At 35.6% G+C, this 23,718-nt stretch overlaps 2 long non-coding RNA genes across 2 annotated transcripts; one reads left to right on the forward strand and one right to left on the reverse strand.

Moving 5' to 3' along the window:
• The first annotated feature begins 919 nt into the window (after positions 1 to 919).
• On the forward strand, positions 920 to 6,610 carry LOC145806440 (uncharacterized). Its single transcript, XR_014349580.1, has 2 exons — positions 920 to 1,181; positions 6,328 to 6,610. It is a non-coding gene; the product is annotated as an uncharacterized LOC145806440 (long non-coding RNA).
• A 14,759-nt stretch (positions 6,611 to 21,369) lies between these two features.
• On the reverse strand, positions 21,370 to 23,154 carry LOC145806032 (uncharacterized). The gene is made up of 2 exons (XR_014348453.1): positions 23,059 to 23,154; positions 21,370 to 21,606 (listed from the first exon to the last, which is right to left on the reverse strand). It is a non-coding gene; the product is annotated as an uncharacterized LOC145806032 (long non-coding RNA).
• Positions 23,155 to 23,718: the final 564 nt, after the last annotated feature.

Consider the following 23,718-nt stretch of genomic DNA (forward strand, 5'->3'; position numbering starts at 1 on the left):
TTTGTGGCCCTCTATTTGTTGTGGATCCATTGACTGCTATTATGATTGTCACTCATGTGACCTTTGTTCTGTTTTGTTCTGTATCGTGGTTATAATTATTTGTTTACATAATTTCTGTAATTTAACTTCTGCAAATTAAATAATTTGTTTATTCAAATTAAGTTATGTTAAAGTTTTATCTTAAATAACTATCCATGGTTATTTTATATTCCCTATACTCTTGGCATAATATTTCTCACTCTGTTATGTGCTTATAGTTGTAATGACCTAGAATTTTTTTTAAAAAAAATAGACAGTGCATAATTTAATTGAGCAAATTTTCAGATTTGACTACTGTGTAAATTTTGTGCAAAAATAGTTTGGTTTTGTATTTTTTTAAAATAGTTTCTGATCTCATAAAATTATGAAATTTTTATATTTTGTTCAAATACGAGTCTAGTACGTTGGGTAAAAATTTCAGAATTTGTTGATGAGTATTTATTTTATGAAAATTCGCGGACTGATCAGTGTTCAGTCTAGTGTATCGCAGAATTTGAAAGTGAGTTTTTGGGGTTTGGTCCTTTTTAATTTTATAATTGGTAGTAACCACCTTGAGAGTTGTTATTATTTATTATATAGGGGTTATAATAAATTTTGATAGTTGATTTTATGATGTATACCATATTGCAAAAAATTATATATTTTATAAAGAATGAAAGTGTGTATATTTCGTAGTGAGCAAAATATTATATTTTGTGGTGAGAAAAATAATATCATTTTATAATTTATATTATAAAATTTTGAAGTATTATTACAAAAATTATATTTTTGAGAAAACCAAATTTTTGAGAAACAAACCCATGTGGGTGGGACCCCCTTTTGTCTCTTGCCATCATTTCTTTTCCTTAGCTTTTCTTTTCTTTTATTTTCTTTTCTTTTGGTTGGAATTGGCAGAGAGCTTAGTGCTCTCTCTCTCTCTCTCTCTCAACGTCTCTCTTCCTCTCTGTCTCTCTCTCTTTCTTTTTTTTTCTCCTTCATTAATGTTCAATCTTTGAGCTTAGAGTGAGAGTCGTTAGAGTGAGATTTTGTAAAAGTATTGTAAATGAAAGTCGGAGAGCTCGTCGTGATCTTCGCAATGGTGATCTCGGATTCATGATCGGGCGATGTTTGCCTTCTAGATCTGCTCTTCTTCACTATTTGAGGCAGGAACTTTCTTCATATTTTTACATTAAAGCTATGTTAGGGTTATTTTGAGAAAATATATCATTATAAGAGGTATTGCATATAGATACATTTTCAGATTTTTGTTTGGTAATTTTTGGAAGAAAAATTATGTTGAAATGTTAAGAATGTTGGTATTTTGAGATTGATTTTGGAAAAATTATTTTGTGTTGTTCATTTTGTAAAAAGAAATCCGAAAATAGAATTTAATAGTTGTATGAATTGTATCTACTTCATATTATGATTAGATGATTTATTTTGAGAAATATAAAGTTGAATTTTTTTTATCTTTGTTTTAGAATTTATTTTTGAGAAAAATAAATTAATGTTCAGGAATATGGAGTAAATGCTTAAGTAGGAATTATAGAGTTGTTTTGGGATTAAAAACTCTAAAAGTGTTATATTCATGATATTTTATAAAAGATGATATGTTGATGATTAAGTTGTGTTTAGTTTTATGAAAATAAAAATGTGAAATGTGGACTTTCGAACTCAAAATCTTGAAAATGTTGCTATTAGGTATATTTCATAAATTTTGATGTAAATATCTTGTTGATTAGTGTAACGCCCTCAAAATAATGACATTAAACCCATCCATATAGAGACATACATTGATACATAAAAGTCCACATTCATCTATTCATCAGAGTATTTCAGTACAAAAGTATTACATGTTTACAACAAAAGCAAATGCCCTACGGGCTTACAGCTTTCCAAGTTAACACTTGGTTACAAAAGAGAGTGCTAACGTAATTACACATTAAGCCCTTGGCTTAAATCTATATGTAATACAATCAAGGAAAATAAGGCAACAAAAGTATGTCTGCCTCTAGCCTCCCAAGCTATGTCCTCAGTGGTGGCATGCTACTTGTACCTGAAAATGATGTTCCCGTATAGGGTGAGCCACAGCCCAGTAGAAATATACTAAACCGAATATGAACAATGCCTAAAAGATTAGCAACTGATAGATGGTCAATACTTACACTTCCATTTACATCTTATTAGAATTCCAAGACAGTCAAGTCTATGTTACAATTCACTTTCCATTTCTTATTCAACTTTGAGTTTGAAAACAAGGCTCAGTACTAAAGATTAGCAACTGATAGATGGTCAATACTTACACTTCCATTTACATCTTATTAGAATTCCAAGACAGTCAAGTCTATGTTACAATTCACTTTCCATTTCTTATTCAACTTTGAGTTTGAAAACAAGGCTCAGTACTCTGGCCAAAACATTTGATGAGATAATAGTCCATCACTAGAACACTTTCAAAATTCAAGGTGGATACTCATTTTGGGTTGTATTAATAACACATAAACTACTTCCATACTTCACAAACGATAATGATATACATTTTAGTGCTATATCAAATCAAACGAACTTTTCAATAGATAAGCATATGAGCTATATCAATACGACAACAGATAAGCGTATGAGCTATATTAATACTACAACAGATAAGCGTATGAGCTATATCAACATTTCAACAGATAAGCATATGAGATGTATCAACATTTCAATAGATAAGCATATGAGTTGTATCAACACTTCAACATTATAATGGGAGAGCATATGAGCTGCATCCCTGGGTCCATCCCCCATCTTCCCTTAGCCATTAACCGGTTTAGAGGTACATCCCCCATCTTCCCTTAAACCGTGGAGTACATCCCCATCTCCTCCCATACACAAGTAATGCGTGATGATATACATTTTAGTGCTATATCAAATCAAACAAACATTTCAATAGATAAGTACATAAGCCATGTCACACTACCACAGATAAGCATATGAGCTATATCAACATTTCAACTGATAAGCATATGAGCTGTATCAACACTTCAATAGATAAGCATATGAGTTGTATCAACACTTCAACATTACAATGGGAGAGCATATGAGCTGCATCCCTGGGTCCATCCCCCATCTTCCCTTAGCCATTAACCGGTTTAGAGGTACATCCCCCATCTTTTCCTAAACCGTGGAGTACATCCCCCATCTTCTCTCATACACAAGTAATGCAAATAAACACAGAATCACATACGCAATCAATCAATACATAAAGTTAATGTATTCTATCAACTTTCTACACATAATGCATATAAACACATTGGCCATATGCACAATCAACCAACACATAAAGTTAATGTATTCTATCAACCGTCATACTCTATGACACATCCAATTGATTAGTGTTAGTTTGCCTAATCATCATGCATTGTCTACAACAATCAACACTACCCTCCACCGGTAGCCCAAAGCAATTATTTCTAAGCAGGAAATAAATGCACAAATGGATAATATATCAACATTTCAACATTCTCAATTCAATTCCTCGTTTTCTTTAATTAATTATATGCATTAATTAATTAAACCAATTAGGGCAAATTACCATAATTCACAAACAACCCTAAGGTTCCATTTCCATCAATGTCCCAACATTAATCTCATTTCTCTATGCTTGACATGCATATAGGTTTATATATTTAAAACCCCAACTTTTGTAAGATTACACAAAGGCCCAAACTTTCTTAAAATTACCTAACAACCCCCAATATATCAAAATGCTAAAATTCAAAGACAAGGTTCATAAGATGGAGTAGGTTATCCCTACCTCAAAAGCTGGCACTCAACAGAGAAGACGAAGAAACTCAACGTGCTCCAAAACTCAATATTTTCGGATCAAAAGATAGCCCTCGACGATCAACCCAACTTATAAAAAGACCCAAGGTAAGGAGAACACCCTAGCTAGATCAAACCCTAGAGAGAAGTTAGGTTTCTAGTGAGAGAAGCTCTCCAATGGAGTTATAGAAAAGTAAGAGAGAGAGTGTGGATGTAAAAAGTGATTTAAAATAGCCTAGTTGTCAACTGATATACGACTCTCCCGCTCGAGCGGAAAACACAACGCTCGAGCGTCAAGAACAAAAACTAGGTCCGCTCGAGCGCAAAAGTACCCGCTCGAGCGCCAAGACACAAGAATAAAGCACATCCGCTCGAGCGCGAAAACCAATCCGCTCGAGCATAGATTTCTCCCTCCCAGAACTTACACCAAAAAGTACCACCCGCTCGTGCGCTAACAAGTACGCTCGAGCGCGACCCACTCGAGCACAAGAAACCAGCTCGAGCGTAGAAAACACATCTGCAGAAGTTTTGCAAAGGCACGAAATGCTGAAACTGTGAAAACCCCGCTCGAGCGTACGAAGACCCGCTCGAGCGGACCGTTCAAAAACTGGGCAACAACAATAGGAGCTAAAGCTCTACCAACCTGAAACAACCGAGCCCAACACATTCTAAAACTCAAACAAAAGAGTTTAAAGGTTAACAACACGATACGTTCAACTACCAACTCCACGGAACCGCATCCGGAAAACAACAGAACAGTAAAGGGATAACCGGGATCGCTATAATTAGTAATTTTAGAAAACGTTGTGAAATTGTTATTGGTAGAGAATTTGGTTTAAAAAAAAAAAAAAAAAAAACCTTTTAAATAGCTTGGCATGAAAAATGGTTAAGTTGAAATATAGTTATGTTTGAGGGATAAGGCATGTGAAGTTAAGTTTAGTATTATTAATTTAAAATTTTTTGAATATAATAAACTTACTAATTTAGTGGATTAAATTAGTTTTGGTTAAAAGGTTATATCCATTATGGTTAAAAGTGTATTATTAAGATTATACCATAACTTTTGGCATAGTAGGATGGTAATGGTAATATTTAATTTGTAGGGATTTCTACACTCTAATATGGTTTTTAGCTCAGTTATTTGCTATTGTGTATAGATGATGAGATTTGGTTGTGGTTTGGACAAATCTAAGATTTGTGTGTTATATGGAAAAGAGGGATTTTTGATGAGTATGTGGTAAATGAGTGTGAGGCTTGAATATAAGATCATGTTGTACCAAAGTAGTTGTGTTTGGTATTTGGGTTGATATTTGGTAAAAGGGAGATTTTTGCCCTAATTTGATTAAATCATTATTTGCATAAATAATCGGGATTAACATTGAAAACGTGAAATTGGAAGGTTGTGCTTATAAATGGTGATATTGGATATGTATTATCTCACCTATGGAAGTTTTGAATAACATATTTATTTTGATATTGAACATCTCTTTAGAAATATCGGTGGAGGATAGCTATGATTGTTGTAGAAATTACATGAGGATTAGTCAATTTAATGCTAATCCATAATTGGTGTCATTGAATATGACCATGTTATAAATACATTGTATATGTATGTTTATTGGGAGGAGAAAGGGGATGTACTCCATATGTGATTATGTTTATAAATACATTGCATATGTATATTTGTTTGGGAGGAGAAAGGGGATAGACTCCATTTAAAGCAAGTTGGCCGGAGTGTCCAGGGTGAAAGACCCGAAATTATATATATATATATATATATGGGTGCCGATTCCCGCTGACGAAATATCCGTAAAATGACATATTTGAGAAAATATACATGGGTACCGATTCCTTCGGACGAAATATCTGTAAAATGACAGGTTTGAAGTGTTCATGTGAGTTTTGCATAATTGGAAAATCATTGAGTTGTAGTCTCATCTTGGTTGTTAAAAGATAATGAATTTAACTCATGAATTGAGTAGCATATATGAACTGGAAATGAATTGGTAGTACTTGTATAGCCTACTTGCAGACACCAGTCTATGGATTACCTGAGTCGTATTTACCACTTTGGAATTTTATTAAAATTGTTGGATTAATGTGCTTTCAAATTGGCATTGCGCATAAGATTTTCAAAAGATGAGAAAATATTTTTAGCATGACATGGCATATGCATTCATCTCATAAGACTATATAAAATGTATTTAATGCTTTGTTGATGTCATTGTGAATTGTTTAATTATTTGATTCAATTAACAAATGGGTAATGGAAAGAATTGAAAAGGATGTCATGTTGCATTTGAGGCATGCTTATTTATTTAAGTTAACTAGTTGTGGTTAATTAAATAAATTGGATTTAAGAGTTTATGTAATAGAATCATATGGTTTTGACATGATATAATTTCACATATATATAGGAGTATCTTTGTACCCGCATATCTTTTAATGTTTTAATATGAGATTGTTCGGTGAGCTTGCTCACCCCCTGCCTTTACATGTGTACAGGGAATGCTTTTCGGATTTGAAGATCAAACAATGGGTTTTATCATTTCATAAGTATAATGTAGTGATGGATTGTACTACTTTATTTGTTGTTTGGCTAAGTGCTATTTTTTTTGTAAAGAGTAGTGTCCTCTCTTTTATTGTAAGCCTCAGGGCATTTCTTTTATTTGTATGTAAATGTCATTGTTGTATAACGAGAGGGAATATGTATATTTAATTACTCATCATTTCATCCAAGGATGAAATGTTATTTGTAAATGGATTTAATTAATGAATATTGGTAAGGTTATCCAAGTAATAAAATACGGGGTGTTACAATAGTTGTTACCCTTTTTAGGTGATAAGATGTGAGGAAGAACTGTAACCTCGTATAGTGCGACCCGCATGGAAATTGGATGCCGACTTGTTACATTTTTTTTTCCTTCATTTTTTTTCTTTTTTTTTTTCTAACTTTTTGTCACTGCATAATAAAATAATAAAAGCCCAATGGATGTATTTCATTTTTATTTCCCTAGGAGGGGGTAATTAATGAAGTGAATTATCTATTTAATTATTTTCTTACTTTTATTTCGTTTCCACTTGTGCCCCTTAATTTGTGCAATTAGAATTAGTAAGTTGCAATTCCAACCTTAAGCCCTGGGGTTGGGTCGTGACAAAGGTGGTATCAGAGCATTGGTTTTAAAAAAAATAAAAATAATAATAGTAATAATAAAATATATAAATAAATATTTACCTGCGACGTTAGTCCTTTTATGTAAAATATTGTACTTTGACTAATTCTGGTGATATAAGAATGTTCGAGGTTATCCTTAATGAGGCATTTTGGGAGGAGTTTGGGGCTATAAGTTTGGAGGAAATCTTAGCAGAGCACCACGCCTCCACCTCATCGGAATGATGGGGAGACTCAAAAGATATAGTTAGGCGACTACACTTAGGCATTGCCTAATTGATGGGTTGGTCGATATATGTGCAGGCGGATCCTACTAATGTAGCATACTTATTGTGGAGGCAGAGTCGTGCCTACACCCGTGGACGATATCTTAGACTTACCCGCATACTCGGCCTTGCCCCAGGATTTGACCGCCCTCACCACATAGTGGGCCCTTTGCTCCCAGATTTTGCTAAGAGAATGGGGAATGTTTACTCTGAAGACTAACTATTCACCACCATCCCTAACCCTTTGGAAATTATTAACATTCATAATGTTGATTTTAGCAATGACTTATCATACATCGAGACACCCAGCTGGATCGTTGATCAAGCGTTCTGGGGATATATACAATCTATCCCCAATTTTACAGTCCAGGCAACGTGGGTTTGTTTTGGTGTGGTACAATTAGGATGGGAATTTGAGCTTTTTATGCAATACTACTTCTCGGGGTTGTTTGACCCACCATTCTAGATGTTGTAGGAAAAAAATTTTTTTTTTTTTTTTTTTGTAAGTTGACCATGATCGGTTTTGATCCCTCTTTTGTTTTTGTACCAAAAGAAATAGACACTAACATTACTTCTGACTTTTGGGATAAGGATGTACTGCCAATACTATATTATACTACTAGAATTTTATATGTATGATGCTTTATAGTACTTTATAAATGTGAAGCCACGCTTATTAAATTATTTCCCCGAAATTGTACTTAATAAATGTGATGCCACGTTTATTAAATTATTTCCCCGAAATTGTACTTTCTAAATGTGATGCCGCGTCTATTAAATTATTTCCACGAAACTGTACTTTGTAGAATGGCCAATAACGGTAACAGAAGCGAGTCATCAGTTAGTGGCACTGAGTCGATGGAAAGAATCATAGAAAGAGTGGTTACCAGCTTTTTGCAAGCCTTGTAGACTAACAAAAACAATGGGATGCCAGAATGGCAAGAAGAGCTGGTTATAATAAAATAGTTCCAGGATCTGAAACCCACCACATTTACCGGCGATCCAGACCCAATGGTAGCAGACGCTTGGGTTAAAGACATGGAAAAGATTTTTCACACCTTACCCTACACCGAAAGACAGAAGGTAACTTTTGCCACTTTCACTTTCAAAGATAATGCGAAGGAATGGTGGCTTCTTACCCTAGAGAAAGAAGAAATTATGACTTGGGCAAGATTCTTTAAAGTATTTTATGAAAAATACTTCCTAAATTCTCTGCGGGAACAAAATGCGTCGAAATTCATACATCTAAAGTAAGAAACCATGACGGTGGCTGAGTATGAGAGCCAGTTCATAACTCGCGCGACTTGCGACATATGTTATCCCTACCGAAGCTTGAAACGCAAGGAAATTTGAAATAGGATTGGATGCTAAAATCAAAGATAGGCTTAAGATTTTGAAACTACCAACCTATGTGAAAGTGATAGACCAAGCGTACATTGCGGAAAAAGGGGATTAAAGCCTTACACTCCGAAGAACCAAGCCAAAAGAAGCGATTTGGGGAAAGAGGCAATAAAAGATCCAGTGTTGCGCCTCCCAAGAGGGTAAATATGGGCACAACCAATACAGGCAATCAAGGCCCTACTAACCCCTGAGGTGGCCCTATTCCAACTTGTCATACGTGTGGAAAGAGTCATTGTGGACAATGCCATCGAGTCACGGGAGCATGCTTTAAATACGGTCAAGTTGGCCACTTGATGAGCGACTGTCCAAAGCTTACCAATCCTACAGTTGGCCCCTCTAGACTAGTCAAAAAACTTGCAAAACCTGGAGAAGGGAGGAAGGACCAAAAACACCAAGGAAAGGCTTTTGCCTTGGTACCTGGAAGACCGGAAGTTACCGAAAATGTTGTATCAGGTACACTTTCTGTCTGTGGTCATTTAGCTCATGTTGTCATTGACTCTGGTTTAACTCATTCTTTTGTTGCGCCACACTTTACTGCAAAGTTGACATCAACACCCGAACCCTTAGGATATTTATTGTCTGTATCTTTTCCTTTTGGTAATTCTGTCCTTAGTATTGATGCGTACAAATCATGTACTATATCCTTAAAAGGCAAATCCTTATACATGGACTTGATTCCCCTCCACATTGGTAACTTTGATATAATCCTAAGAATGGATTGACTGGTTGCCAACCACGCCTCTATTGATTGTAAAGCCAAAAAGGTCTCCCTCTGACTAGCAAACCAACTTGAGCTTGTCTTTGATGGAATCAGAATTTCTACCCCTCCCTGTCTTATATCCTCCATGACAGCCCAATGACTTCTAAGAAAGGGTTGTTGTAGTTATATCTATTATGTGATCAATATACAAAAAGATGTCCCCAGTGTTGATGCAATCCTCGTGGTTAGAGAATTCCCAAATGTCTTTCCCGAAGACTTACCTGGTACCCTAGTTGACCGGGAAATCGAATTCACTATTAAAACTCAACCTGGTACACAACTAATATTAAAAGCCCCTTACTGCATGTCCATGACAAAATTAAAAGAACTGAAAACACAACTTTAGAAACTACTAGACAAAGGCTTTATTCGACCTAGTACCTTACCCTGGGGAGCTCCAGACTATTCATAAACAAAAAGGATGGCACGATGAGGTTATGCATTGATTACCGAGAGTTGAACAAACTCACCATCAAGAATCGCTACCCTTTAACACGAATCGATGACTTGTTCAATCAATTTCAAGGCACCCAAGTATTCTCAAAAATTGACTTGCATTCTGGCTACCATCAACTAAAAGTTAAGATGGAAAGCATCGAAAAACTGCCTTTAGAACACGTTACGGGCACTACGAGTTTCTCATCATGCCATTTGGTGTCACAAATGCTCCAGCAACCTTCATGGATCTATGAATCAAATGTTCAAGCCATATCTTGATAAGTTCGTCATCGTCTTCATTGACGACAATCTCATATACTCTAAGTCACCGGAAGACCATGAGCAGCACTTGTGAATTGTCCTACAAACACTACGTGATCACAAACTTTATGCCAAGTTGAAGAAATGCAAATTTTGGATCACTAGTGTACACTTCCTCGGTCACGTCATTAACAACGATGGCATCTCGGTTGACCCACAAAAAGTTGCAGCAATCGTGGATTGGCCACAACCAACTAATGTGTCAAAAATTCGAAGTTTCTTAGGTCTAGCTAGCTGTTACCGCCACTTCGTGCAAGATTTCTCAAAGATAACATCACCCTTGACCCAGCTAACTCAGAAGAACACACCCTTTGAATGGCCTGACAAACTGGAGCTCTACTTCTGAGAGTTAAAAAGCAGAATTGTGTCAGCTCCTATGCTAGCACTCCCCGTGGGAACAGATGGGTTCGTAATTTATAGTGATGCCTTATATAATGGTTTGGGTTGCGTTCTTATGCAAAATGGAAAAGTCATTGCTTATGCCTCACGTCAACTAAAGACTCACACACTACAAAAAAAACACTTTTGGCGACTAAATTTTTAGTCGCCAAAAGTCCATTTTTAGTCGCCGAAAGTCGAAATTTTACTTTCCCCGACAAAATTTTTTAGTCGCCACATTTGTCGCTATACGTGGTCGGCGGAGGTATTGGCAACTAAAACTTTTTTAGTCACCAAAATACAGGTCTTTAGCGACCAAAGTTTTAGTCGCCAATAGTGTTTTACACTTTTGAAAATCATACATTTACCGACTAATAATTTAGTCGCCAAAACTCACTGAATCGTCGACTAAACTGTTTAGTCGCCAAAATAAAGACTTTTGGCGACTAAAATTATTAGTTGTCAAAGGTGTTTCCGTTGGAAAAAAAATACCCACTTTTTTGCTTTTTCTGAGTTTCGAACCGCCAACCGTCTCACATTCCATACCTTTAGCAACACACTCCCTCCACTATGCCACTACAACATCACATGAATATATATGCAATATATATTATTTATATAGTATATTGACCGGTATTAATACAAAACAATATATATAAATATAATTATTTTTATTCAATATAATTTATGTAAAAAATAAATTATTTACTAAAAAAAACATTTAGGCCACTTTTGGCGACTAAATTAAATTTTTAGTCGCCAATTCCATAATTTTCGGCTACTAAGTATTTTTTAGTCGCTAAAAAATTAAGTTCCGCCCAAAAATAAAGCAGTTTTGGCGACTAAACCTGTTTTTAGTCGCCCCTTTTGGCTACTAAACTGAGTTTTAGTCGGCAATTGACTGTTTTTAGCTACTATTTTTTTTTTTGTAGCCAAAAAGCTTCACTTTCAGTGACCAAACTGTTTTTAGTCGGCAAAACACCTATAATCGGTGACCAAACTGTTTTTTAGTCACCAAAACCATCACTTTTGGCGACTAAATTACTTTAGTCGCCAAAAACCGTGAATTTTGGCTACTAAACAACCTTTAGTCGCTAAAACCCCTGTATTGGGCGACTAAACTGCCTTTTAGTCGCTAAAACCCTTATATTTGGTGACTAAACTCTTTTAGTCGGCAAAAATGATCAATTTTGGCGACTAATTCCATTTTAGTCGCCAGTTCTACTACTTTCAGCAACGAAAAATGCAGTTTTAGTCGCGAAATCTGCTTTTTGTTGTAGTGACAAGAGGAACTACCCAACCCATGATCTAGAATTGGCTACAATGATCTTCGCCCTCAAGATCTAACGTAATTATCTCTACGGTGCAACCTATGAAATTTACACTGATCACAAGAGTCTTAAATATCTATTTACACAGAAGGAACTGAATATGAGGCAAAAGCGGTGGCTAAAATTTATGAAAGACTACGATGTAGAGATCCATAACCATCTAGGCAAAGCTAACGTGGTGGCAGACGCACTGAGCCGAAAGATGACTAAAAGTTTGGCATGTACTCTCGTTTACAGCTAGATCAATGGTTTGCTCGCTAATATAACTGTAGAACCCACTTTGATTAAAGAAATTAAAGCATGCCAATATGAAGGTAAACTTTTAAAGAAGAAGTACAAGGAGCAAAGAAGTACGCTCAATCCTGACTTCACTATAAGCAATGGGATGCTAAAATTTCAGAATCGAATTTGCGTACCCAACCTTCCAGAACTTAAGAAGAAGATATGGGTAGAAGCTCATAGCTCGAGGTTTATAGTTCACCCTGGCAATACGAAGATGTATCATGATCTAAAGGAACACTACTGGTGGACAAGAATGAAAAGAGACATAGCAAGCCACGTCCCTAAATGCTGCATTGTTAGCATGTTAAAACAGAACATCAGAGACCTAAAGGGATGCTACAACCACTCTCTATTCCTGAATGGAAATGGGAGCACATTACTATGGACTTCTTGGTCAGGCTACCACAGTCAGTCTCGAAGAATGATGCAATATGGGTTATAGTAGATCGATTGACGAAGTTGACGCATTTTCTACCAATCAAAATCACGTACTCCGTTCATAAGTTTGCCACTTTATACATCAAGGAAATTATTTGTGCATGGCACCCTAGTTTCAATCGTATCTGATCGAGACCACTGCTTCGTGTCTCACTTCTGGAACAAATTGCAAGAAGCTTTGGGGACTACATTGAAGTTTAGCACTGTTTATCACCCGCAAACTGATAGGCAATCTGACAGAACCATCCAGACTTTGGAAGATATGCTACATGTGTGCGTGTTAGACCTTAAAGGTAATTAGGATGAGCATCTACCTTTGATGGAATTCGCATATAACAACAGTTACCAAGAAAGCATTGGAATGGCACCGTACGAAGCATTATATGGAAGGAAATGTCGATCACCTCTGTGTTGGATGGAAGTCGGAGATAGGAAACTGTTAGCCCCCGAGATCATGCAAATCATAAGTGATAAAATCAAACTCATCCAACAGCAAATCCACAATGCTCAGAGTCACTAGAAAAGCTATGCAGATACACGAAGACGGGACTTGAAATTTCAAAATAGGAGATCATGTGTTCCTAAAGATCTCACCATCAAGAGGGGTTATCCGATTTGGAAAGTGAGGAAAATTAAACCCACACTACATCGGGCCATTCGAGATACTAGAAAGGATTGGTCCTGTGGCATATCGCCTTGCACTACCACTTGAACTGTCCAATGTCTACAATGCGTTTCATGTTTCGATGCTTCGGCGGTATCTTCGAGATCCAGAGCATGTGGTTGATTATGAGGACTTGAAAGTTTAAGAAGATTTCTCTTATGAAGAACAACCAGTACAGATTCTCGATCATCGTGGTCAGGTTCTTCGAAACAAGACTATACCTCTTGTAAAAATTTTGTGGAGAAATCATCGAGTCAAAGAAGCTACGTGGGAAACGGGGAGTCAAATGCAAGCCAAATATTGACACCTCTTCGAAAACCAAGGTACGTCAAGTTTAGGGACAAACTTCTATTTAGAAGTGGAAAATGTAACAACCTAAATATTTAATTAATACCACAACCAATCACAATAACAATAACAATAGCAATAATAATAATAATAATAATAATAATAATAATAATAATGGTAGTAATAGTAAAATTAAATAATTAATTTTATGATGGTATATGAAAAAAAAACAAAAATGTATTTTAATTTGGAGTTATTATTTTATTAAGTAGAGTTAATCTAATTGTTGTACAAAAAAACAACAAAACAACAAAACAAAAAAACGAATCAGATGCTTATCTTTACGGATAAGCATGCAGCAAAAGAGAGGGCCACGTGGTGATACCACGTGGTTCCTTAGAGGAAAAGCAAATGGTGCCTGAGGTGCTTTGGGTAAATGTAAGGAGCAAAATAAGGTGTAGTCCTTTCGTAAAAAGGGGAAATTTAGGTGAACGGGGAAGAAACAATGAAGGATTAACATCAAGGTGAGTTATAATATACCTTAAGTCACCATAATAGATTTTACGTATATTTTGAGTTACTATAATTTATTTTACGCAATTTGTGTTTTATAAATTATATTAATATTTCAATTATGTTGATTATTGTCTGAACTTTATTTGTTTAAAATGAAACCCGTGAATATATTTGTTTAAATTTTAGAAATTATTTGACAATGATTTTATAAACAATTATCTTTTGTAAGTACCACCATGGGAGTCTCATGCCTTGGGGGACTTAAAAATAACCATTGGCCTCTATTTGGTCACTTTGTAGCCCTCTGTTTGTCATGGATCCATTGACCTCTGTCTTGATTGTCACTCTTGTGACCTTTGTTCTATTCTGTTCTGTTCTGTTCTGTATCGTGGTTATGGTTATTTATTTACATAATTTATGTATTTCCACTTCTACCACTTAAATAATTTGTTTATTCAAATTAAGTTATGTTAAGGTTTTAGCTTAAATAACTATCTATGGTTATTTTGTGTTTCCTATACTTTTGGCTTAATATTTCTTACTCTGCTATGTGCTTATAGCTGCTACCTCTTTCAGGTGATGAGATGTAAGGAAGAACTATAACCTCGTATAGTGGGACCCCACTGAAATTGGATACCGACCTGTTACATTTGTTTTTTTTTTTTTCCTTTCTTTTTCCTAACTTTTTTGTCACCGCATAATAAAATAATAAAAGTCCAATGGATGTATTTCCTTTTTATTTCCCTAGGAGGAGGTAATTAATGAAGTGAATTATCTATTTAATTATTTTCTTACTTTTATTTCGTTTCCATTTGCGCCCTTTAATTTGTGCAATTAGAATTAGTAAGTTGCGATTCCAGCATTAAGCCCTGGGGTTGGGTGGTGACATTATTCAAAATGTCAAGTTGTTTGAATTTTTAAGGCCATCTTGTATTATGGTTCTAGGTGTTCAAAATCCTTTTTGAATTTGTGGTTCACATCAAAATTTAATTTTGATGAAATGGCAAATAAAACAATCATCTTTAAGCATTATTTTGATGAGTTTGATGTACTAAAGAACAACTTAGCCATTTGAAGTGTTGAACTTGACTAGGAAAAACCTATGCATTTAAATCAATGGTTGAGAATGGCTTATCTTTTCAAATTGATGGCCAATTTTTTTATTTTTTTATTTTTTTTAAGGCACAGAAGGCACAAAATAATGACAATATGTGTGCTTCGGTTGTAGTCAAACAACGGCTCTTGCATTCAACCGACAAATAGTGAACATTTGGTGTTATTATATCATTCGAAGCACTTTGTTGATCCTATTTGAAGCATTTTGTTGCTTAGATTAGTCATGTGTTTCGTTCGGCCCATCAAAAATTCAAGTAAACATCATTTTTAATGGTCGTAGGGGGTAATGTTGGTACCATAAATCTGTATTTTTATTATTTATAATTTATATAATTTGTAGGACATGTGACACCCTCCTACTCATTTGGAGGTTATAAGAAGTTATGAAATGTGAAAAGATGATGGAAAACAAAGTGAAGAACATGGAGCATGAAGTGGAGATTGAAGGAAGTTATGGAAGATCATGGAGTATGAAATGGAGGAGATGGAAAAGTCGGTAGTTTTAGGTAATTTTTTGCTACAAATGTTTGCCTATAAATAGCCATTCATAGCTACATTGTAAAGGGACCAACTCAAATCAAAGACAACTGATTCCTATTTTTCTTGTCATTTTCCTTATCTTAGGAGTAGTTTTACATAGATTTATATTTCATGCACTTTATTTTATGAACTTCATTTTCAAAGCATAGGAGTAGAAGTAATTAATGGTTACTTTGATTGTTCACTCAATTACCCCGATTGTTTACTCAATCATTTTTCTTCATTTCCTCCATTCTTCTTTTAATTTTTCTTTTCCCTACACTTGGAAATTTTGAAATCCTCTTCGTTGAGGCAAAAGAACCGTCAACGCAATCACTTGATAATTGGCTTGAAATTAATCTGTAAGGATTTTTCAATCCTTGCTGGCACACTCGCATTTATTGTAACGTCTCGAAATAATTATAATAACCCATCTCTAAACAACTACTACAAGATGACATAATTGAAATGATAAGCTTTCATAAATCAGAATTAATATACAAAAAATGATAAGGAATGAAAGCTAAACAAATGTTCATATGCCCTAATAATTTACATTTTTCCAAGCCAAGGCTTGGGTACATCAAAAATGAGTCATAAACGCAATACAAATAAAGCCCTAGGCTTATACAAAAGTTAAATACAAGATAAACAAAACTGAGCCTTCAGCTCCACAATCCTCCCAAGCTAAGTCCTTGGTGGAGGCATAACATCAGCACCTGAAAATGATTTTCCCAAATAGGGTGAGCCAAAACCCAGTAAAAACAATCTAACACAATGTGGGAGTTTGGGAAGTGGCTATTTTTTAGGCTTTTTGACTTTTTAGCTATTTTAGTTAATGTGTTTGGGAAGATAGGATGGATTTTTATTTGAGTTGTATTAAAAAATGTGTTCGAAATGAAGTTTGAGGCTGAAATGACAAATTGGTCCCTAATCTCACTTTTTCCAAAATTGGTGTAAAGGGGCAAAAGTGTTATTTATTATCAGTGAGACAGCCTGCCAAGTGACAGTAGTAGGGTGTCAGTGCACTGTCAAGTGGCAATGTAGGCTACCAAGTTGTTATCTATTTTTTATTTTTTATTTTTTTATAATATAAATCATTGGTTCAACTATAGTAAAGGCTACTTGGCTTTTTTCAAATTTGAGGCTAAAATAGCATACCCCACAGCTTCCCAAACACCGCCAATGTATGAATCTTAACAAAGATATAAGTATGATATGCATATCCAATGCCCATGATAAAATCATTTATAACTCTTTTACAAAACCATGCCATGCCAAGCTTTATATCTCAATTCATGAGTCATTTACTATTTTATTCAAACAACCAAACGGAGGGTACAACTCAATGGGTCTCTAACTAGCATAACCATCATACAGATACTTTTATTTTGTCATTTTACGGATATTTCATCCGCCGGAATCTACACCCATGTATATGCACGATTTTCGGGACTTTCACCCTATACACGCAAGCCAACTTCATTTAATGGAGTCCATCCCCTTTCTTCTTCCAAATATGGAGTACATCCACATTCTCCTCCCAAACACCATACATTTACAATGTATTAAAGACATAGTCATATTCAATGACAACGGCTAAGAAATTAGTTTCAATTCACCTAATTCTCATGCAATTTCTACAACAATCATAGCTATTCTCCACCGATAGTCCAAAACAGATATTTCTAAGCAGATATACAATCTCCAAGACATATAAATTATCCAAATTTCCATAGGTGAGTGGTAATACATATCTAACTCTACCATTTATATAAACATCCATCCAATTTCATATTCCCAATACCAATTTCATTTATTTATACAAAATAACTATTTGAGACATTTTAGGGCAAAGGGAACATATTTTAGGCGCCTAGATTTAGGCGCCTAGATTTGAGTCCCTTTCCTCTGTCTCTCTCTCTCACACAAAGAACCTCACCTCCTCACTTCACCGAAGTCGCTCACCACCGTTGCTCAAGTCCGTCGCACATAGTCGCCACCACAAATCACCACGGCCACCGCCGCAATACAAACAGGTTCTTTCTCTTTCTTCTCTCTCTCTCTCTCTCTCTCTCTCTCTCGCTCGCTCACTCTCTGTCTCTCTCTCTCTCGCTCTCGCTCTCGCTCTCTGTCTCTGTCGCTTGCTCTCTGTCTTTGTCTCTGTCTCTCTCTTCCTTCCTTTATTTTCCTATAGGGACAGACAAGATAGGAGCTATGGGACAGACGGGATGTAATTAGCATATGTAGGTTGGGAGTTGGCGTAAAAAACGCCATAAATTTAGTCGAAAAAGGCCTTTTGGGGTTGAAAATTCACAACAACCCCCAAACCACACTATGGATGCCACGGGTAGCTTCCTTGTGTAAAATAGGACCTATGAGGACAGACGGAATGTAATTAGCATACGTAGGTTAGGAGTTGGCGTGAAAAATGACATAAACTTAGCCAAAAAAGGCCTTTCGGGGCTGAAAATTCACAACAGCCCCCGAACCACTCTATGAATGCCATGGGTAGCTTCCTCATGTAAAATAGGACTTGTGGGGACAGACAGGATGTAATTAGCATGTGTAGGTTGGGAGTTGGTGTCAAAAACGCAATAAACTTAGTCGAAAAAGGCCTTTCAGGGCTGAAAATTCAAAGCAGCCCCTGAACCACTCTATGGATGCTACGGGTAGCTTCCTTGTGTCAAATAGGACCTGTGGGGATAGACAGGATGTAATTAGCACGCGTAGGTTGGGAGTTGGCATAAAAAACGCCATAAACTTAGTCGAAAAAGGCCTTTCGGGGCCGAAAATTCAAAGCAGCCCCCGAACCACTCTATGGATACCACAGGTAGCTTTCTCGTGTCAAATAGGACCTATGGGGATAGATAGGATGTAATTATCATGCGTAGGTTGGGAGTTGGCATCAAAAACGCCATAAACTTAGTCAAAAAAGGCTTTTCGAGACTGACTATGTTGCACAACCTTACATTGATTGTAATTTTTTAGGGGCTACATGTTTTCTCATCACTGCTGAATATGCTGCACAACCTTAAATTGATTGTCATTTTTAAGGGCTACATTTTTCCTCATAACTGTTGAATATATATGCTGCACAACCTTACATTGATTGTCATTTTTTGGATGCGAATGGACTTTTAATCATGTGCACTTTGCGTTGTTTTGGTTCCTAACATTTCAATAATCTTAATTTCATTTTCAAAATATTATGATTGAGGGATGAAACCACCTTAGCCAAAAATTCAAAATGAAAAACGAAAAAATTCCTTTACAAATCTATTAACTTTTTTTTTTTTTTTTTTTTTTGCGTGATCTTATGTTGAAATGCTATATGAAACAAATGGGTGTAATTTTTGTTTTGTAGATGACTTTTGGCCTTGACATGCAGATCTTCCATTTTTTTTGTATGGAGGATAATTTACACTTTTGAACAGTTGGGAAGTTTTTTGTCGACCTCTGCCTTTTGTATGGAATTTGAATGAATCGTACATATAATTTTTGGCGGAGTACATAATAATTTTTGGTATGCTTATTTGTTATGTATGACGTCACACTAAATTCATAGATTTGTGGGGGAAAAATTGGGTGAGTTATTCGATGAACGCGTTGAAAATTGATCACACTTAGTTCATAGATTTGTGAAGAGCTTTCCGGGTAAATTATTTAATGAATGTGTTGAAAATTGATCTAATTTTATTCTACTTGTTATTCCAATGGTTTGAAGTTAATTTTTCACCCATTTTGTATAATTAAAAATTAAAAACAACTAGTTGAACAACCCATTAAATAAAATTTAATATGACCTAATTGATTGGCCCCTTGAGAATAAAATTCTGACTCAACCAATGGCACCCCTTTCAAATGGGCATATGTGCAAATGAGAGCTATAAGTCATAATAACTACCTAAGTTTTCTTGCGTGTTAGTTATGTTTTTGGGTTACTTGGCATTCGCATTTGTTGTAGGTGAACAAACTGGTGTTTCACAACACTTGGGCCAACCACATCTCATCAAACTCACATTGTGCTTTCCAAACATGTTTGACTGATCTTCTAGCATTTCTTCTCTATAAATACCCACTAATTCATGTTGTTCTCTTCAATCCAAAAAAGCACTACTTTAAGCACAATATCACTCATATTCAAAGAAACCCAACCCATAAGCCTTCCAGACCTGAAAAACAATGGCTTCTTATCATTGTAGTATTGTTCTATCTCTGGCTGTGATGCTGTCATTATCAAGCATCCACATATGCCTAGTAGCTCGCAACCTACTGCAAACAATACCCATAATTCCATCTATGCCTAAGGTCACACTCCCACCACTGCCTGCAATGCTGACCGTGCCCCAAGCCACATTGCCACCATTGCCAAGTACGCCTATGCCCACAATGCCAACAATCCCAAGCTTTCCAATGCCCATATTGCCACCACTTCCAACAACCCAAATTCTATCCACTTTGCCCAATCCAACACTACCAACCATGCCCACTGTTCCTAAGTTGACTTTGCCACCACTGCCAGCTACTTCACTGCCCAACATTCCCACAATGATTCCTTCAATCCCAACCATCCCAACAACAATGCCTAGTATTCCATTCTTCTACATCCTCTATCAAACTAAGACCCATGCCACCAAGTGAGAGCATTCCATTCATCTTTCTCTTATATCTATGTCGTGTGTAATAAAGACTATAAAGTTCCTCACACATGTGTGGTTTTGAGGAGTTAGATTTTTTTTTTCTTTTTTTTCGGGGGAGTGATTTGTTAGAAATGGTTTTTGAAGTTTTGGAAAAATCTGATTTTTTTCTTTAACTTTGGTCTATTTTTTAGGTGGGACCCATACGCCAAAGTTGGCGGGTCTAAGTGGTAACGTGTTCTATGCCGCATTGTGATTCATATGGTATATTTGGCTACTCAAAACCATTATCGGATGAATGGGAAATTAAAGCTAAAGTGAGCTCCATGGAAATGGAGTTTTGGTGAAAATTTTTTAAAGGTATGGTTTAGGACTTGTCCCACATTGATTTGGTGGGAAGAATTTTGTCGGTTTATAAGGCATGGGTTTGTAACTTGGGGTAGGCCCCAAGGGGCACCCAAGTTTTGTAGAGAGGGAGGTTATGGGCAAATTGGGCTAAACCCATTAGACCCAAAAATAAACACGCGCGGCCGAGGTTGGGCCTGGGCTTGGGCGCGGGTGCGTGGTGTGAGGTTGGGTTGGGCTTGTTCAGCCCAATACTTATCTTTTTGGAAAAAAAACATTTGAATTTCTAATTGGAATATATATAGTTGGTTTGTATATAAGTTGACATTGAAAGGTATTCTTTTTTGTTTGATGGTTGAAAGTGAAATATGCGTTATGGAATGGGTGATAATATATACATATTGTTTTGTTTGTATATCCATTACATGTTGCGGTGGATACATATAGGTTATGGAAAAATTAATTAAAATGAAAAATAAAATAAAATGATGTTTTTGGCGACAAAACAATTGGTAGCCAAAAATGGAGTTAAATATTTTTAGTGACTAAATAGTTAGTAGCAAAAAAAGAATTAAATGTTTTGGCGACTAAAAATTTAGTAGCCAAAAAAAGAAAAAAACACTTTTGGCAACTATATATTTAGTTGCGAAAACATAACTGTAACACCCCAACTTACAGGCCGTTAATTAAGTACAATATTACCACACAAATAGGATAGATAACCAAAACATCTTAATATACATATATAACCAGAGTTAGTATCACGGATCATTCGTTTATTTTCCATTGCAGGATTACAAAACATTGAAAACAAAAACAACTAGTCTAAGTCTTCAAATGAACCACCGCTCCAACACTTCATTGTATTTGCCTTTGCAATAACGTTCATCATTATAACTGTTTCACCACCTGGCATGACACACCATGAGCTTGGAATGCCCAGTAAAAACACACACATCCCCATATCTTCTATCAACCAATCAACCATACATAGGACAAATTGGGTAACATAACATGCAAAATTACAACAAGGTTCTATGAATTAGGAGTTTGCCTAGACATCTAGGATCCCCCAAAGAGATCCTTCTACCCAACCACAAGGCTGAACACCGGATTACTCAGACTCCCCTTTTTGCTGCTTTGCAGACCTTACCACCTATGCCCACCTCCTGGTTATTTACCGATTAGTGACATTGATGGACCTCAAAAGGGACGGCCAAACAAGTGGGCTCGCTTACACCCTACACATACCATACCAAATCGTGCCTAGGGCTCGCTTACACCCTGCACATATCATACCAAAGGACTCGCTTACACCCTGAAACCACCGCATAAAGTCTGAATACATCCGTGTCAATCTAGGGGCTCGTTTAGACCGCTTGCACAAGACTTAACTCATTTGGTTTTAATTCCATTCACATGTTCAATACATAAATCATTCTGAAGCACAAGGGTGAACGTCACCTACTACCAACCCCTTTCCATTTCCCATTTATTAGATCTTTTGCCAAGCAAGCTAGTCACATTCGGTAATTCGGTAATATAAAAGAGCATAAGACAAACATAAGAAATGAAATATAGCCCATGATAATCATACATAGGTATGGTAAGGCAAGAAAATAACATTAGGCATGCTTTAAAATACTTAGAGACAAACAATACAACAAAACACCATTTCCAGCACTGTTCGGTTCTGCATGGCTAACAAGAGTGCTTTGGGAAAAATACTTCTAGGTCAAGTTAGGGGCTGAAATTGCACAGAAATAATAATTAACCTGTCTAGTTTCAATTCCAATTCACAGAATGTGTATAGCACCTCCAGAAATTCATCTACAAACTATATTCGAAAACCTGTCCAGATTTGTCACCCTTTGGGGAAACTAACGTTTCTCTCAATCTACCCGATGGTTTTCACTCAAATAAAATCTGTTGGAAAGAGGACTCAAAGTTCTAAATTTTTATAGAAGAACCAACATGAGGTGATTTTTCTAGAATTTTATAAAATTGCTAAAAGTGGACTGTTTTTTAGAGATTCAGGACCAGATTTTTCAACAATTTATCCAAGCCCTAAAAACAAACAATTTGGAGCTAATAAAATTTTCACAAACTCTAAACACACCAAATATCCCACCATAAATTCAGATTTGAGAATTAAATAGATTTGATATTTATTTTAAATTAGGGAAGTTGCAGCAGTGCCTAATTTCACAAATTTGTAAGACAATGGCAATTGATCATATCCACACTTCAACATACACCAAAAACCCTATTTACCATTAATTTGCAACACAAGAGGCATATTAGACAATAGAAGGAGATGGTGAGAGAATTGGGGAAGACAAAGGAGGGGTATGTTCTTACCTTTTTGAAAGTCACCCTTATTATTTTTTTTTTCTTCTTCTTCTTCTTCTCTAATTCCTTTGATCACACTTTCACCCTCTCACCCTCTCCCTAGGCTGTTGAAAATGTGTGGTGAAAATTGAGACAAAGTTCTCAATTTATAAGCCATGAAATAGGGCTAGCTTAATGACTAAGAAAAAGCATAAAAATCTAGATATTTTTCCATTGCGCAAATAAGTATTAAAATAAATAATAAAACTATTTATTTAAAGATATGTGTAGATATTTATTTAAAGATATTTATTTAAAGATATTTATTTGCTCAATTAAATAATAAAGGTTCAAAGAAAATAATAAAAATTCAAAGAACTAATAAATATTCAATTAGGCTAAAAATAAATTTGATGAATTAATTTAGAAACTAGGAGGTACATAAATAAAAGCCAAGTGTTAGGGTATTTCCAAATATAAAAATGGCATTCTATGATCTAATTATAATACAAAATAAATACAGAAAAATAATTCTTTCTTGGACCATTTTGTAAAATTTTATAAAATTTGGGATTAAAATGTAATTAACCTAAGGCTTAGGGTATCAAGTGTAATTACCAAAAATTAGGGTCTCTACAATAACAATTATATTATCGGCGACAAAACCTTTGGCAGCTAATAAATGAACTA

The sequence above is a fragment of the Camellia sinensis genome, chromosome 13 (assembly GCF_055761805.1).
Source record: "Camellia sinensis isolate YWXY chromosome 13, ASM5576180v1, whole genome shotgun sequence".
Classification (NCBI taxonomy): Eukaryota; Viridiplantae; Streptophyta; class Magnoliopsida; order Ericales; family Theaceae; genus Camellia; species Camellia sinensis.